The sequence below is a fragment of the Suricata suricatta genome, chromosome 9, assembly GCF_006229205.1.
Source record: "Suricata suricatta isolate VVHF042 chromosome 9, meerkat_22Aug2017_6uvM2_HiC, whole genome shotgun sequence".
In the NCBI taxonomy this organism is placed as follows: Eukaryota; Metazoa; Chordata; class Mammalia; order Carnivora; family Herpestidae; genus Suricata; species Suricata suricatta.
Window position 1 is genome coordinate 5,309,552 of NC_043708.1, and position 11,608 is coordinate 5,321,159.

General features: G+C 49.5%; 1 long non-coding RNA gene across 1 annotated transcript; it reads right to left on the reverse strand.

Annotated features, from left to right (window-relative positions):
- Positions 1–2,245: 2,245 nt before the first annotated feature.
- Positions 2,246–4,949, reverse strand: LOC115302065. The gene is made up of 2 exons (XR_003913410.1): positions 4,701–4,949; positions 2,246–2,349 (listed from the first exon to the last, which is right to left on the reverse strand). It is a non-coding gene; the product is annotated as an uncharacterized LOC115302065 (long non-coding RNA).
- Between the last annotated feature and the right edge of the window lie 6,659 nt (positions 4,950–11,608).

An 11,608-nucleotide genomic window follows, 5' to 3' on the forward strand; every position in this document is an offset into this window, starting at 1 on the left:
TAAGTAACATTGGTCATCAAACCCAAAAGGTGAAGTGACTCAGGTGTCCGTCAGTGGATGGATGGAAAACAAGTTGCGCTGTTTACATACAGTGGAATAGTATTCAACCATGAACGAGTCTTTTCTTTAAAGAATGGATCTTTAAAATATCATGCTGAGTGAAACAAGTCAAATACGACAGAACAAATGTATGAATCTACTTATATGAGGTTCCTAAGAGGAGTCGAACTCACAGAGACAGAAAATGGAAAGGGCAGGGGTGGGGGGGGGCAGGACTGGAAGATGGGGGGGAGGGAGGTGGAGTTTGATGGGGACTGAGTTTCAGTTTTGCAAGATGAAAACAGTCCTGGGGATAGATGGTGGGGGAGGGCTCTGTGACCACGCAGATGCACTTCTTGCCACTGACAGGTCCACTTCAAGATGGTTAAATGTGAATCGTATATATATCTTGCCACAATCCAGAAAGATAAACAGGGGCGCCTGGGTGGCTCAGTTGGGTGAGGGTCCAACATCGGCTCAGGTCGTGATCTCACGGTGTGTGCGTTTGAGCCCCGTGTCGGGCTCACTGCTGTCAGCGCAGATCCTGCTTCAGATCCTCTGTCCCTCTCTCTGCCCCTCCCCTTCTGGCATGTGTGTGCTCTATCTCTCAAAAATAAACACACATTTAAAAAATGAAATAAAAAGATAAGATGTAAAAAGCTATTTTAAAGGAATGTTTGGGGTATAGCGTAATGTTTTGCTTTTGGACCTGCCATCAGGTGAATTTTAAGAGTAAGCTATGGCAGCCCCTTATCACAAAGTAGCAGGTTTCTTGTTCCAAGCATCCTTGGAGAAATGGATCACTTAACAGATGATTACAAACATACAAAACAAACAAACAAACAAAAAATCCCCCCAGATGGCCTTGATACTTAACATTTGCAGGCTTCTGAAACACATAGGGAAATAGGAAACAATAGTGTGTTGGAGAAAGCGTGCCCTGTCGGACCAGGGGAGTCAGATGCTAGTTTGGGAGGTTGAGATACAACAGCTCCCTGACTACCCACAGCCATTTGCTCAGGCAGGTTCTTATCATTTGTGGCTACGTGCATGGGGGCTCGAGAGAGAGAGAGAGAGAGGACCCACTCACCCAGGGGCTCAGAGGTGGCCTTGTCTTTCCACTTGTCCTCCTCACAGTGGAGCCATGTGGGCGAGTGCATCCAGGCAAGCTTGTGGGCACACTGTTTTATTCCTACATAGGGTCTGCCACCAGGTCACAGGACCTCAAGAGGTGATGATCAATGGCCAAAATCCCCCTTGGGAGCTGAAGAAGGCCCGAGGGACATCCCCACCCACACATCTCTCTCTCCTCTGCAAGGGACGCCAGGGCCGAAGGGAGGCCAGGTCTGTGCTCCTGGGCAGGTTTACCTGGTCGCCCAGGACAACAGACTTGCAGGCAGCCAAAGGGATCCCCAAGCAGCAGAGCGTGACAGTCAACATCAAAGTGGGAATGCCACTCCTTGATCCGGACGGGGCTGTACCTGCCAGGGCAGAGCTGCGGATATGACCACCCCGGGGATTCAAAGGCGTTCTTAGAGCAAGTGGGGACACACACACACACACACACACACACACACACACACACACGCACACGCAGCTCCAATGCAAAACCCTCCTCCTACTTTCAAATGAAAATAAAAGTCTAGACATCCTTTCTTCCCAATTCTTCACTGACCTAATTATTCAGATCTGTGCTTTCTTTTGGTCTTTTCAAAGAACGAGAAGAATGGTTAATTTCACTTAATGGAATAATTGAATGTCATAATTGTTTTTTACATTTCAGCACGAATGTTTGAGTTAAGCTGCACACACTCTCTCTCCCCGTCTAGAGCTCTTAATAACCAGGCTGCTCAAAGGGGCCTTTCTGTTCTATCTTTTTGTTTCCTAACTGGACTGTCTGGGCCGGCTTCTGGCAGCCGGAGAGTTTGGGGAGGGGTCTGGGGGGGAGTGGCGGATAATGACTGTTTTGGTCTTGAATGTTCTGATCTCTCTCTAAGTCATCATTTGTCAGGCATGAGAGGTACCCTGAACAGAAGGGTGAGCACGCCTTTCCATTCTCTCTTGCTCTCCTTCCTTCTCCCTCTCCCCTCCTTTTCCGTTTTGGAGGAGGGAACAGAGTGGGAACCCAGTGCTGGGCTCAATCATCCCCAATCTCCATGTGGTTTGCTGTCATGCCGCTCGAGTCTCTCAATGGCCAAAATGATGATGGTGTGCTCATTTGTTTATTCAATCATTCACGGACGGTATTTTGAGAGATTGGTGCATCTGGAGACATTTCCTAGGCGTTGGGGGTCTGGTGGACACAGCGTGCTGGTGGAAAGAGGCAGTCAAAAAACATGCATGCATAGGGAAAAGTAGTTTCGGTTAGAGGGAGGTTTTGTGAAGACAGTAAAGCAGGGGGATGGGATGGGATGTTACCAAATGGGGAGAGGGTGGTTGGCATAACAAAGGGAAATCAGGGAACGCCTCTTGGAAGAGGTGGCAGATTATCTGAGAAGAGAGAAGTTGTGGAGGCTGGGAAGAGCAATGCAGGTAGTAGGGGCGCTCATGCAAAGGCCCTGGGGTGGGCGGGGCGTGGAGGAGACGAGGCTGTTGATGCAGAGCCAGAAAAAGGCCCGATGGTCACAGCTGGGACTGGAGAGAGACCGTGGGCTTGAGTCGTACAGGACTCTGTAAGCCACACCATGGAATTCGAATTTACACTCAAGAAAGTGTAAGCGAAGAAATAAAATGATAAACATCCCGCTTGCTTCCGTGTGGGAGAGGACACGATGGGGGTTATGAAGATGGGTTAGGCAGCGGCTGCATTCCTCCCAGGGAAGGTGTCTGGTGGTTCCAGCAAAGTGGGTGGAATGGAGTCGGTGCTAAGCCACCCCCTCCAGAAATATGTTAGAGGTAGATCTGACGGGATTTAGCAATGGATCAGGTGTGTGGTGTGTGTGTGTGTGTGTGTGTGTGTGTGTGTGTGTGTGTGTACGAAAGAGAAAAGCTTCATAGGTTTATTGTCTAAGTGAGCGGTGTTAATAATTAGGATCCGAGAGACCAGTATATGAGTCGGTGTGAGACGGGTTACATGTGGAAACACCTCCTCCCCCGCATCTCAGTGCATCAGTAGAACATGAGTGTGATTTTTGTTCATGGAATGAGTCGAGCACTAGTGGGGACCAAGTCACCACCTCAGAGCAGCTCCGTCTGGAGTCCGGAGCCCTCCTTGGTCACGGCCGCGGGGCAGGGAGAGCGTAGGGAAGCCGTCCCTTCTCTCCTGTGCTCTAGCTGAGAATATGCACACGGCACCTCTGTTCCCAGCGCCCCTCCGGAGCTGCCCCCACCCTGCCTACCTGCAGGGGCCTGGAAAAGGGACACTAATGAGTGACAGGAGGCAGAAGTGACCCAGTTCCCTGTCTCCAGTGCAAATGGGTGATGAGGCATTTGGCCTTGTGCACGTGAGATACGCAGTGTCCGAGGGGACAAGTGGATGGGGGTATAGGGGCTTGGCCTCAGGGACAGAGGCTGAGGTAGGACACTGCAGATCTGTTGTGAATATCTTTGACCCTATTCCAGGCCCGATTCTGGGTTTTGAATCCGGCGGTGACAGGCACACAGTTCTCGCCCTCCAGGGATTTGCTTAATGGCCACGTAAGGTCCACATCAATCTGCTTCAGTGCCTCCTCAGTGCCTCTTCAGCAGTCCGCCTGGGCCCCACGCTGTCCCCACAGCCTTGTGACCACACCCCTACCTTGTGACCACACCCCTACCTTGTGACCGCACCCCTACCTTGTGACCACACCCCTACGGCGATCCTTCCTTCTGGTGACAGATATTTACTAAGCACCTACCATGTTCCGGGTACATAACGCTTCCTTTATTTCTCGGACATTCTGCGTGCTTCTGCTTCTAAGCACTCGCTAACACTGACGTTTCCTTTGCGTGGCCTTAGTCTCCCCCACTGCCTGGAAAACTCCTATGCATCCATCAGTGCCATCTCAGCAGCACTGCCATTGGGAAGCCTCTGCTCCACTCATCTCCCCAGAAAAAAGGCAGCTCTTCGTTTCCTCTGGGACACTTGGTGTCACTCCGGGCTGTGGCACTTGCGTCACAGTATCTTGGTTACTGCCCTGCTGGGCTCCTCACTAGATGCGTAAGGCCACGGGGGGTGTCTCCTTCATTCCCTGACAAGCACTCATCAAAGGCAGTGATGCTGTACCATTTGGAGGCCCTGGGAGGGGGTCCGGACCCCAGTCTCGTGTGCATTACCGTGTCCTGTACAGGGCTGAGTGCGAGCCGGGTCACAACATCCCCCTCTGAGGGCCCCTGTCTGTGCCCAACACGACGCTTTTACCTCCCCAAAGCTGCTAACTGGCTTCGCGGTCATGCCCTCGCCCTCCCTTCCCTGCTGCACATCGGCGTAAATGCATATACAGCAGTTCTCTTAAAGTGCAGGTACCATCAGGTGGGTTTCCGTGTCGGGCAATCTCAGGGGCTTCTCGGCTGGCCCGGAGTCATTGTCAGGGCCCTGGCACACATCTGGCAGCTTTCACACGAGGGCCAAGCCCCCGCTGCAGCTCGCAGCCCTTCTCCGCCTCCCTCTGCCTTCCTCACACAGCTTGGCCCCTGCCAGACCCCTTGGACTCTCCAAACCTTCTCAGAGCCTCTGCGCTCACCTTGCACCTGCCTGGGGTCTCTCCCCAGATGTTCGCGGGGGCATCCCTGATTCTTTCCAGCTGCTGCTCACGCGTGGTGCAGCTCGCGCCCCCTCTGTGCTGGCAGATGTCTGATGAGGCGATGCAGGGGGGACTTAGCACCATGCCCAGGGCTCAGCTGCGGCTCTCATGACCATACACCATGGGGTGTGATGGGTTTTGGGGGGCGGGCACCCTGACGTGTTCCTCCAGTCCTTCCCTCATGCAACGGCACACCTGTCCTTTATGATGTGACATGCCGCCTGGAGGACGCGGAGGCACGGGCTGTGGAGACAAGGGAGAGCAGCAAAGGTAGGGGCCCCTGCGTGCTGCTTGGAGACCTCAGGTCTCCCAGTCAGCCCCGTGCTGCTTCTTCATTCTGCAGGGACCGTCCCTTCTTCTCAGCTTCCGTTGGGCTCTCCCTTCCCCTCTGTGGTCGAGCTGACCATTTCTTACATCTCACAGTGGAGACCAGGTCTGTTTGCCTCACTGGGATAGAAACTCCTAATGGCTGGGATCATGTCTGGACCTCCTGAACCACGGTGCCCAGCCCAGACCTGGAGCCAAGGACACAGGGGACGTGTGTGTGTTCAACGCATTTGAGAGGCAGCCTTCACCCTTCCAGCACTGGGGTTTCTGGCTTGAGTGAGCAGAGCTATTTCCCCAGATGCTCAAACTGAGACCTAGTGAACAGATTTTTGATCCCTCAAAACTCCAGAGTAACCCAGCTGTGTGGACACCACCTCCTACAACTTCCACATTATTACCCTTCCCTCTCCTGAGCCCTCTGTCAATCACCCCTTCCCAGGAGTGTCCCAGGAAGCCCCACATCCTGTCCTTAGTATCTCAAGTTCCTCCTCTCTGGTGAATGTCCCCTGCACTGCAGCTCAGTCAGGGTCTCCCGCAGACCCAGGTGTCCCCATGCCTGGACCCACATCGTCACAGCATTTTTAGAGAAGTCACGCACATCAATTACATGGAGACACTGGCCCATTCATTTCCTGGTTTTTCCCTTGCACAGATGGTGGAAAACATTTGGGAAACTTACCCCTAAAAGATCATGGAACACATTGCCCGCATCTGGGGTCGAATTAGATATGGGCTATCTAATATTAGATATTAGAAACGTCCCTTTCTGCCATCCTCTAGGGCTGGGAACGAGTACACTCTCCTTCCTTGACTTTGCAGTGATCCCGGACTCCTCGTGTAATGTTTTGGTCAAATTTCATCATTAGAAAAGCAAAGAAATCTTTCAGAAATCCTTGATGTTTCTCAGGATTTTGTCTGTTTTGGAATTTTTTATGGGAACGGGATGAAGTAGTTCATGAAAATGAGCTTTGTAAGTGAGAACATGTTCATTCAATAAGCAATTTATGAATACGTGCTGTGTGCTATGTTCAGAGAAGGTCTTTGGGGAGGGAAACTTAGCAAACATGATCCTTTCAATTAGCTCCCTGGTCAGTCCATGTGTGAGTTAGAAAAAAAGGGGTCTTTCTAAGCAGATGTGAGGTGGCCTCGTGCCAGGACACACAGCTTGACAAGAGGAGCATGGGCTGGATTTCCCTTCCCACTTGGCCTCTCATCCAGATGCCCTTGTGCAGTCAACAACTTCTACAGCCTGTGGGGCCTGCCATCTATGAGCAAGAAAGTGTACTGATTAGGGAAGCTTGTCAGACGTGGGAAAGAAGACAGAGCTGGCCCACCAACTACATGACTTGGGATGAGCTATTTGACACCCCTACACCTCCCTTCCCTCATCTGTAAAGTTGGATTGAAAAGATCCGCATCCCCAGGTTGTTCTGAGGATCAGATGGGACAATAGATAAGAAGGCACTGTGACAACCGAACGGCATGGAAGAGTAGTTGTCAGTCCACATCATTGTTATTGCCTGTGTTATTGTGTAGCTCATGTTATAAACAAGTGGGCTACCTGGTCCAGCCGGAAATCTAATCTTCACTCAGGGTGCCTGGTGGTGATGGTACTTATCACAATGGGATTTGTTGTGGGCTCCAAGCTTCTGCTTGAGCTCTATGTCACCTCCCTTCATGCTTCCTGTAATACACATTGGCAGAAGGTGGACCGGTTTCTGCCGAGCACCATTTTAGCTCAATTAACAAACACAAACTGAGTTTGTACTGTGTTCCTTACCTCGCTATACACAGAGGGTACAGGCATGAACCCCAACCAGACCTCGCTGTCATGGAGACCACAGGGCAGCAAGGGAGACTGACATGGACAAGGGGAAAATCAGGTAGGAGGTGGAAAGGGGTGAGAGGTATAGGGATGGGGCAGATCGGAGAGGGAATTCAGAGGGAGGGAGAGAGGATTTTCTGCAGAGTATGTAAGGAAAGCTTCATTTGAGAGAGTCATTTGATTTGGATGTGAAAAGGTGGCTGGAGTTTGGGTGTTGGGAGATAGGTGGAAGGGATTACTGGCCACAGGACTGCTGTTGGAAATGGTATAGAGGGAAAAGGGGTTGATTGCTATTTACTGAAGTCTGGGATTAAGAAAGAGAAAACACTCCTGAACACATACGATGAGACCAAGATGGACCTCAGAATCTTCCTTCTGTAATGGATAAAAATGAATAAAAACCAGCCAAGAATGAACAGTTGTAGGTACACAGACTCATGCTTGTCACATACAAAAACAGAAGCCAAAGAAACACAAGATTCCAAAATGCTTGTCTGCGTGTTATCCCAAACCCTCCAAATATTATAGGGATGAAAGCACGAGTTAAACAATTCACAATATTATTATTATTTTGCTAGTTGCTCCCTTTCCTAATTTTGAAGTGAGTAGACCAAAGGGGTGTGTAAGAACTCTTGGGAAAAGTTGAAGAAAATTCATTGAGCCATCCTTATGCATGACCAGCCTGCATCAGAAGTGGGATAGAGCCAGGGATGAACTTGCTATTCCTTCAGTTCTTTCTAGCCTCATGAAGCATGTTCCTGCCTGTGGTGGACAGTCTCGCCATCCAAATGGAGTCCTGAAGGATGGGGTGACCAATGGTACAGGACGCCTACCAGGATCTCGGAGGAGGGGACTGATCCCAATTTTACAGCGAATTCTCCATCAGAGAAAGAAAGTTTGCGAAGAGCTGCCCTTGCTAGGATAAGGTAGATGAAAAGAAATGACTTGGTCGCTATGCAACCACACCACACCAAGAGCTGAGTGTACGGAGTTTAGAACAGTGTGTAAAAATCACAGATGAAGGACCTAGTCCTGAAGACGACATAACCACAGAAACTGAAGAAAATCCCCAGTAACGGCTTTGTGCTATAAAAGAAGATAGTATGACCATATGTTTAGTAAAACAGGAACTCAGAGGAGAGTTGATAAAATCACAAGAGGAGAAGAAAAGTGATGTTTTGAGTGAAAATAACTCAAGTTTTGAAACAATAGCAGAGACTGAGCTGCTGATATTAAGGAAGTGCTTGTAAGAGTTTAATGAATAAATGCATGCGGAGGAGAAAGGCAAAGAGAATGAATCAACCAGAGGAAAATAGAAATAGGATGGGGAAGGCTAAGATAATACATTATGAGACGAATCCGTGGTCTTAAAATACTGAATCCAGCAAATGAGCCTTCTGTCACTGAAACAGCTGAAGGAAAATTTCCCTGAAGAGAAGGAAGAGACAGACTCATATGAAAAATTTTTAGTGTTTCATAGGAAGTTGATAAAAAACATCTCATACCCAGACACATCCTGTTTAATTTACTGACCATCAAAAGTAAGTGGAAGTCTTCAGACATTTGAGCAGAAAACACAAGTCTCCTGTAAGTCAAGTTTTAGGTTTTCCCTCCAGCAGCATGCCCTACCCCAAGGTAGGGAGCAGTGGCTAGGAAGTTGTGAATGACACGAGGCAGGAATCAAGAATCCCACACCCGAACAAGCTGTGTTCCAGGTATAAGTGCAGTGGTTGTGGATTCTGAGGCACAGAAGGGAATTAGGCAGTGGAGTCTGGGGCACCTGGGGAGGGCAGTGGCCTAAGTCATAGTCTGAAGGAAGGTTGGGAGATGGTGGTAAAAATACAGGCTCAGGAGCCCACCAGCCCATGCCATAGACAGAGGGATATGTGTCACCTCTGGCTGGAAGAAAGTGACTTTCCTGCCTACATTTCATAGCCAGGACCGAGGACTTGCAGGGAGGGGCTGAATCTGATTTTTCTCCTGACGAATATCGACACACGCAGACACAACATAGACTACCAATCCAATAGAATCTCAGATAACAGAATGACTATCACTAATATGTGACTTTTCTTGAGAAGAAAAAAATTGACAGTGACCTTCAGCAAACCAAGCAATGAATCGAACTAAGAGCTCAAGGATTGCTGAAGTCATGGGGAGAGGGAGAACGGTGAGCATTGAAACCACAGAGAGAGTAAGAGAGTCATAAAAACTTGTATGAGTTGTGGTTACAGAATGGAATCAAATGCTATATATACCCTGCTCACGTATAAAAGAAAAAAATTAAGGATGCCTGGGTGGCTCGCTTGGTTAAGCATCCTACTTGGGCTCAAGTCATGATCTTGTGGTTCGTGGGTTCGAGCCCCGTGTCAGGCTTCGTGCTGAAGGTTCAGAGCCTGGAGCCTGCTCCAGATTTTTGTCTCCCTCTCTCTCTGCCCCTTCCCTGCTCACTCTCTGTCTCTGTCTCTCTCAAAAATAAATAAACATAAAAAAAAAGAAATACTTAAAAGCATTAACTAGATTGGGGGTCAAATTTGCAGGCCATATACAGTTGCTATTACATATTCTTCTTACTTGTCTTTACTGCCTTTGAAAATGTAGAGACCATTCATAGCTCACACCATGCATTAACACTGGGCAGATTTGGGCCTATGGATGGGGCATAGTCTGCTGAGCCCTGAACCACATTGGCCTCTTATCTTCCATTTAATCCATGAGTCCACATGTCCTGGCCATGCACAGCTTCTCTGGTGGGAAATACTAAGAAAATGTGGAGAATTGCATATAGCAGAGAAAAATGTGACTTGAAATGCAGGTAGAAAAATTCAAGGCAGACCTTACACTCCACATCAGGGCCCAAAGCACTATGCCTTTCTGCACGTTGTTTCCGAGCTGTCCTGGCCAATACGGTGGTCACTGCCACCTGTAGCTGTTGAACCCTGGAAATGTGGCTGGTTCAAACAGAGCTGTGTTATTAAACAAACTATACCTGAATTGTGGCTACTCCACGAAAACGAAAGAATGTAAATATCTCATTAAAGATGAATGATTTTTTGTATTGATTACGTGTTGAAATGGTAATAGTTTAGGTGTATGGAATTAAAGAAATAAATTATATTATTGGGATTAATCGCATTAATTAATTTTCATTCTTAAAGGTATGGTACCAGAAAATTAAAAAAATATGCCTTGCCTTATATTTCTAATGGATGGTGGAATGAGAAGCAGCTGACAGATAAAAAGATTCTTCATAAAGATGGATCCTTGTCATTTAGCGGAACCAGATGCATTAGGCAAAGGGACTCCACATCTGTCTGTCCCTCTGTTTTTCCTGTTGACAAGAGGATGGTTAGAGTCCTTTGGGGAGCACATGAAGCTTCCATTCAAATCCTAGAAGTCCCACCTGTTCCCCGCATGGACTCAGGAAAGACCCTTTCTCATTTTGAACTTTCCTTACCCCCTCACTGAGAAATAAGAGGAAAAGTCCACAGTGATGATTTAGAACGAATCTCTATGTTACAGCCCTTGTCCGTGGTTGTAGAAGTGAGAGGGGGTAGAGAGATGTCCCCTCCCCCCAGAGATGGGCTGCTTTCGTGAATGATAGGCTTTGGAAGGTGGTAGAAGGATGACATTCTGTGAGGTGGGTGGGTTGTGTCTCTAAACGGACATTCCCTCTTCAGCTCTGCCTTCCTCCCCAGTGCACCCTGTTCCCCCTTGGGTCCTTTCCTCCACCCAACTTTGCTACATGACTCATCAGGCCCCCAGATGTGTTCTCCATGTCATGGTCATGGTCATGAACCTTTCTACTCTGTGCTTTGGGCTTAAATAACCCTCTTTGTCTGCTTCACCTGTGCTCAGTCTTTCAGACCAGCTCCCACAAGAGGCTGTCAGGAAAGTTTAACCCCTGCCCTTCTGGGCTGTCTGGCCTCCTCATCTCCCCTTCCTTTGTGTTTGGCTGCTTCTCAAAGGCGGAGTGGTGGTGGTGGGGCATGTCTGATTTACCTCAGCACACGCGGCAAACCACCCAGAGTCTGGTCCCGTTGAGCCTCAGTAGTCCTTGGTGAACGCATGCACGCACGGTGATATGGAGAGAGCTGTGACTTTGAAACACCTGTATGATGTGTCCTGGAAACCCAAATCCTGCCTGTGCAGAGAAGGTGCCTTGGAAAGGACATTTTGGGGGTGAGCGTTGAGATCCTCTGTTCCCAACTGAGAACCAAAGGACAAATTGTCTCCCTGGCTGTGGTAATCTGAGTCTGCCGGAAGCCGACTCTGGGGCAAGGTTGACTATTTGGGCCGTGACCCAGGAGGACAAGTAGAGGGAGCAAGGAGATGAGGCAGCCTGTGGAGATGGCCCAGAAAGAGCTCAGGGCGGAGCAGTGAGTGCTGTGGGCCGTTGGAGCCCAACCCCGTGAGGGAACCATGGGGCTGGCACAGAGCACACCTCTGGGTTGTCTCCCATGGGGAGGAGGGAAGGAAGCTGGGGGTGTATTCACCCGTCTCCTATCTGTCCTCGGTGAGGCGCTGCTGGGGCTGTGTGGTAATGCCCCTGCCCTTCCAGCTTCTCCCAGCCTCAGGCAAAGGGAGGCAAGCAGAGGGAGGAGCTAGGTGCTAGCAGCTGGAGGGGGCACTGCTGTGCACTGATGGGGGGCTGGGGGGTGCAGAGGTGTGGATGCCCCTGCTCTACCCGCCCACC